Consider the following 6,251-nt stretch of genomic DNA (forward strand, 5'->3'; position numbering starts at 1 on the left):
AAAAAAAAAAAAGTTTAGTGAATTATTCATATACTTATTACATCTGATACATAAAATACTGACATCTGCCTCACTGTCTGGATTGTGTCAGTCTTCCCAGCCCCTGGAAAGCAGCTGTCAGCTGTTGCTTTTTGTGAAGGACTGTTCCTATGTGTGAGGCTTCAGTGTGACCCTCTGCTCCTCAGGGGGCCTCTTCCGGCTTGGAAGAGACGAGCAGCTTAGAAAATTGCACGGCCTTCGTGTTTTCTAATGTTTCAGAAAGGGGGCAGGTCCTGCTGGAGGAAGGTGTTTATATAAATGAGGAAAGATTCCTTGACAGCCTTCAACTCATGACCTTCTGCGATTCCAGGGTCAAGGTGAAATCACCAGCCTGGCAGAGGTAGATTTCAGGCTGGAAGCTATCATAGTACTAAGGTTAGAGGGCAGGCAGGGAGTCTGAACTTGTACCCAGAACTTGAAACTATGCCAGTGCATGAACTTGTTGTTTGGGGTTCTAAACATAAAATATTTACCCTGTTCTAGTGGATGGCAGTAGTAGAGACTGACTCCCAGAAAATAAAAAAAAACAAGCAAACGAAAAAACCCTCAAACCAGTTACCTCGGAGCAGAATGACCAAGTCACAGACATCCGAGAAATAAAATAAAAACAAAACAAAAAAACAGCACCACACCTGTGGCTGTACTTGGCTTCCTCTCTTCTGGGATTAAAGAGCACTTCGGCAACCCCCAAAATGACTGAACAACAGACACATGGCCACAGCAAGCCCTTGTCTAGAACATTTGCCTTGGCCTGGCCCCTGTCCTTTGTATCGTGGTGCTCGCCTTCCCTGTGCCCCTGTACGCGGGCGCACAGTTATTGGGCAGGAACAATACAGAAGCAGCTGTGTTCTTTCAGGGCAACAAAAAGGACCACAGGGAGCATGGCCCTGTCAGAGCTGGGAGTTCTGGCTTCATGTATGTTTGCAGCAAGGAGCTATCTGAGCCTTGAAGAAATTGCCTCATGAGGATTGCATCAGTAAGTCAGCCATGAATATACCTGCCCACTTACCACAAGCAGACAATCTCCTCCGGGACCTCCTATCTCCTTAAATGCTTATGACCTGCAGACACAGCAGCTTTCTCCTCATTTTACACAAGATTCTACATAACACTTCCATAATCCAGTTTCGGCTAGAAAAGTTTCCCCTAGGGTGACCACACCTCTTCAAGGCCATGACATGTGGATGTTAAAGGTATGTCAGAGACTACAGCACACATGTGTGGGCTTATCAGAGCTTCCATCTGTTGAAAGTCTCTCAGTCATGCAGTGTTTGCAAGTGGCTGCTAACTAAAGGATCAAGAGCAAGGACTAGGACACAGTCTATGTGGAGGACAGCCATAGACTGGATCTGGGGCCCAGAGCTCTGCTCCTGCCTCTGATGCCAAGGCTTTTCCCTGGGGGGATGTTTGTTCTCCCATGAGGAAGGATTGGCACAGTGTGTTCTGTACTCCTCACCTTTGGTGTCTGTGCCTACATCCAAGGAGCTGCTTGTACCCAACACTGGGAAAGCCATGGATCTAGGGCAGAGCTGTGCAGCCCTACATGTATACTGGCCAGAAACCCAAGAACAGGCAATCTCTGCAGAAAGGGGTTTTGACTGACAAAGGGCATCAATTGACTCTGTGTCCTTCTCTCTTTTTTTTCTCAGTTTTCTCTTTAGTGGCTTTTCATTTTTAACAAGTGATCTGAAAGGAATTTGATTTTGAGTCCAGAAAATCCCCTTTAATAACCACTGAAGTCTAGTGTGGATCATAAAACCAGGATTTATACTCTCCATTTTGAATGAAATACCAAGTCAGGTTCTCTCAATACCCTCCAAAGAACTCACCACAATGAGAAAGGAAGGAAAATGGGGGCAGTAATAGCGGTGGTGGTGGAGGGCAGCAATGGTGGGGGGCAGCAAGCAGGGGCTCGCCAGGAGGGGAGCTTCTTGACAAAAACAAAGACCAGAAGGATTACGTCTATAGTAGCCAGGGGCAGGAAGAAGGGAGAATACCAAGCATCACCTTCCCTAGCCTGCTTACTTAAGCACCAGCCTGTAATCTCTTGCCTAGGGCTGTGATAGAAATCTTTATCCCAGGAAGCTTGTGGATTTGTCCACAGCTCCTGTTCTGTGTTTTTGATAGCATCAATGTAGAGGTGTCTGGGGGCATCAAAGTAAGAACCCTCTTTCTTCAGACTACATGGCTCACACAAGGCAAGAGTGTCCAACCCTGTGTGAATACCTGGATGAGGTATGCAGTTCAAGGGCCTGATGCTCTGTTGACTGAAAGAATCATCATTCTTACACTCAGCCTGTTTTAAAAATAAAGCCTCGCAGCTCAGCTTGGTCAGGAATACCAGTCAGATTGACTGGGGGAGAAGAAAAAGTTTTGTGGAAGAGTAGGGAGACAGAGCAAAGTGAAATGTCCAGGAGTGTGGAGTTGAACATCCACCTGACTGGGCAGGGCTGACAGGTCTTCCCCTGAGTCTCTGGAGCCTGAAAGACACAGGGCAGGAACCATGGCCATTGTTTTGTGGGTTTTTAAAAAATGATTTATTTATTTATTTGTATTTTATGCATGTGAGTGTTTTGCTTACATGTATGTATGTGTACATGCATGCCTGGTGTCCAGAGGCCAGAAGAGGGTGTCAGATCCCCTGGAACTGTTGTTTCAGATGGTTGTGAGCCACCATACGGGTGCTGGAAACCGATCCCGAGTCCTCTGAAAGAGCAGTACAGGTTCTTAACTACTAAACCATATCTCCAGTTCCAAGAATTTTTGTTTTTAAACATGGAATGCATTCTCAAAGTTTAAAAAGGAAAAGAACCAGGATCTTCTCAAATGACTATCTAAAAAGCGACTGCCCTCTAGTGGTGAATCTCTGAATAGTTTCCACAAAAATTAAACCAGTATTTTTGTATGAAACACTAAAGATCACTCAAAGAGGCACTCTCTGGGAACAACAGGTAGCCCACTCTCAGCTTTAAATCCTGGGGCGCTGTTCCCAGTGCACTAAATGTTCATGCCCAGAAATCTCAGTTGGGAACCCGAGCAGCAGAGACTAAAGGTAAGCCCCACCTGGTAGTCACAGAGGCTAGCTGAGGCCCAGTATTCCACCACATCTGCCGGCCAGCCCTGACCTGAGACTTACAGAGAAGCCCTGTGCAAGTGACTATCAATGACATGACACACCTTCCACACCTCTGAAAGTTACTAATCCACATCCCACCCCCCTCAATGACTCTCCTTGGTCAGCTGCCTTCCCCCGCAGTCAGCCCACCGAGTTCTCGACCTCTCGAGCAAACGAGCTAACGAAGTTGTGTGATAATTAGGCAAGGTTTGAGAAGCTCTTGGCAGCTGCTAAAGGAACAGACAACAGTGTGGGCACCAGAGCTGAGCCAGCTACACTGGTGTGTGTGCCAGGTAGGACAGGCTTCGGCCTCCACACAGAACCAGATAAGGACACTGCACAGGTGGTTTTGAAAAGCCAAAACAGAATAATAGAATAATCACAGAAGTATAAGAGTTCTAGGAACTCTGGTGCACACTGTTTTTATTCCAAAGAGCACAGGGAGGCTCTTCGGCCAAGTGAATGCTATTTCACCCCGCTGACTTTGTAAAGCAAGGTGGGGCTCCTTGCTTGAAATAGCAAGAAACAGCAGTACAGCTTAGCACTCCAGAGGACTGTGGACAGAAGGCATTTCCGGTTGAACATGGGTGTTGGGGCTGAATATCCAGAACCAAGAGACTTGTCTGAGCAGACTGAGCCAGAGGAAAGGAACAGGGTTAAAAGAGGTGACTGGAGGGCCAGAAAGATGGCTCTGTAGGGAGAGGTGCCTACTGTGCAAGTCTGATGACCTGAATTCAATTGCTGCAACACATGTAAAGAGAGAAGGAGAGAAATAATGCCACAAAGTTGTCGTTTGACCTCTACCTGTGTTCCATGGCATGTGTGTGCACACAATAACAATCAAAACTTTTTAAAAGTGGTGACAGGAGGTAATGAGGTCATCTTGGCAACTTCTCATTCATCTCAGGTCATGATGTTATTGGTAAATTGAAAGATTGGTACTGTGGACTAAATGTTTATGTTCCCTCTAATTCTTATGCTGAAACCATAGACCCCAATGTGATTGCCCTTGGGAACTTTGAGAGGTTTGCCTAAAGTCACCATGCTGGGATTAGTGTCCACATAAGGCTGGGGAAGGCAGCTGTCTGCGAACAAAAAAGTGAGCCCTCACCAGACACGGGATCTTCCAGCTTCTTGATCTTGGCTTCCCAGCCTCCAGAGCTGAGAGAGACAAAAGTTGATGTTTACGCTGCCCAGTCTATGGTATTTTGCTACAGCAAAGCTAAGAGTAATGGTGACTCACATCAAATGTGGTGTGCAGGCAAAAGGTGATATATGCATACTGGGCAAAGACTGGTGCCATCACAGGCCTTTATATATGACTGTCACTTATATTGGCTTTATGGGGCCTTCCATGGAATTCTGTCTTCACTTCTAACATAAATTGATTTTAAAATGATTCCCAAATATCTTGTTACCCAATTCATAAATAAAAGTAAACTTGCTTCAACCCTTTTGCCAAAATTCTCAAAATTTCTCAATCAGAAAGCTCTTCTTTGTATCTAATTGAAATTTCTCGTACAAAGATATGTCTTCCTTTTTTAAAAAAAAATTTATAGTAATAGTAGGGGACTTCAATACCCCACTGTCTCCATTAGACAGGTCAACTGGACAAAGAATAAACAGAGAGATGTCTGAATTAAATAACCATACATCAAATTGATGTAACAGACATCTTTCGATCATTCTACCCAAACACCAAAGAATACACTTTTTACTCAGCACCTCATGGAATTTTTTCAAAAATTGACCACATACTGGGCCACAAAACAAACCTCAACAAATACAAAAATATTGAAATAATTCCATGCATTCTATCAGACCACAAAGCAAAACACTGGATGAAGCCCTAGTCACTACACAAACTCATGGCGATTCAACAACACACTCCTAAATGATGAGTGGGTCAAAGAAGAAATTAAGAAAGAAATAAAAGAATTCCTGGAATTCGGCAAAAAGGACAATACAACACAACCTCTGGGACACATTAAAAGCAGTCCTGAGAGGGAAGTTTATAGCTCTAAGTGTCTACATTAAAAAATTGGAAAGAGCCCAAATAAATGACCTAACACTACAACTCAAGGCACTGGAAAGGCAAGAACAAATGAAATCCAAACCCAGCAGAAGAGAAAAACCAAAGTAGAAATTAATGAAATTGAAATAAAGAAAACAATACAAAGAATCACTGAATCTAAGAGCTGGTTCTTTGAAAAGATAGACAGACCCTTAGCCCAGTTAACCAAAAGAAAGAAAGAGCAAATCCAAATCAGCAAAATCAGAGATGAAAGGGGAAACATCACAACAGACACTGAAAAAACCCAAACCATTATAAGGGAATATTTTTAAAACCTATATGCTACTAAATCTGAAAGTCTAAAAGAAATGTATGGACATCTGAAATCATGGGAACCTCCAAAGAAACCAAGAAGAGATCAACAGTTTAAACAGATCCATAACATATAAGGAAATTGAGACAGTAATACAAAGCCTCCCAACTAAAAAGAGCCCAGGCCCAGATGGATTTACAGCAGAATTCTACCAGACGTTTAAAGAAGACCTCCAACCAATACTACTTAAATTATTCAAAATGATAGAAACAGAGGGAGAACTCCCAAATTCCTTCTGTGAAGCCAGCATCACTCTAATACCCAAACCAGGTAAAGACACAATCAAAAAAAAAAAAAAAGAAAACTATAAATCCCTATCCTTAATGAACATAGATGCAAAAATTCTCAACAAAATACTTGCAAACCACATACACACACATCAAAAACATCATTCACCATGATCAAGTAGGCTTTATCCCAGAGATGCAGGTTCAGTTCAATATACAGAAGTCAATAAACATCATTAATCATGTAAATGGGCTCAAAGACAAAAAACACATTGTCATCTCAATAGATGTGTAAAAGGCTTTTGACAAAATTCAGCATGCATTTATGTTCAAAGTCCTAGAGGGAACTGGACTGGAGGGAACATACCTCAACGTAATTAAAGCTATATACAACAAATCCAGAGAAAAACTGGAAGCATTCCCATTGAATTCAGGAACCAGACAAGGATGTCCACTATCTCCACTCCTTTTCAACACAGTGCT

At 43.2% G+C, this 6,251-nt stretch overlaps 1 protein-coding gene across 2 annotated transcripts in view; it reads left to right on the forward strand.

The window, feature by feature from the left end:
- The window catches only part of LOC103748885 (synaptotagmin-9), a 254,122-nt gene that overhangs the window by 204,454 nt on the left and 43,417 nt on the right, over positions 1-6,251 (forward strand). The gene's annotated exons all lie outside the window — the stretch shown is intronic.

This window comes from Nannospalax galili, unplaced genomic scaffold (assembly GCF_000622305.1).
Source record: "Nannospalax galili isolate Female #2095 unplaced genomic scaffold, S.galili_v1.0 scaffold426, whole genome shotgun sequence".
NCBI lineage: Eukaryota > Metazoa > Chordata > Mammalia > Rodentia > Spalacidae > Nannospalax > Nannospalax galili.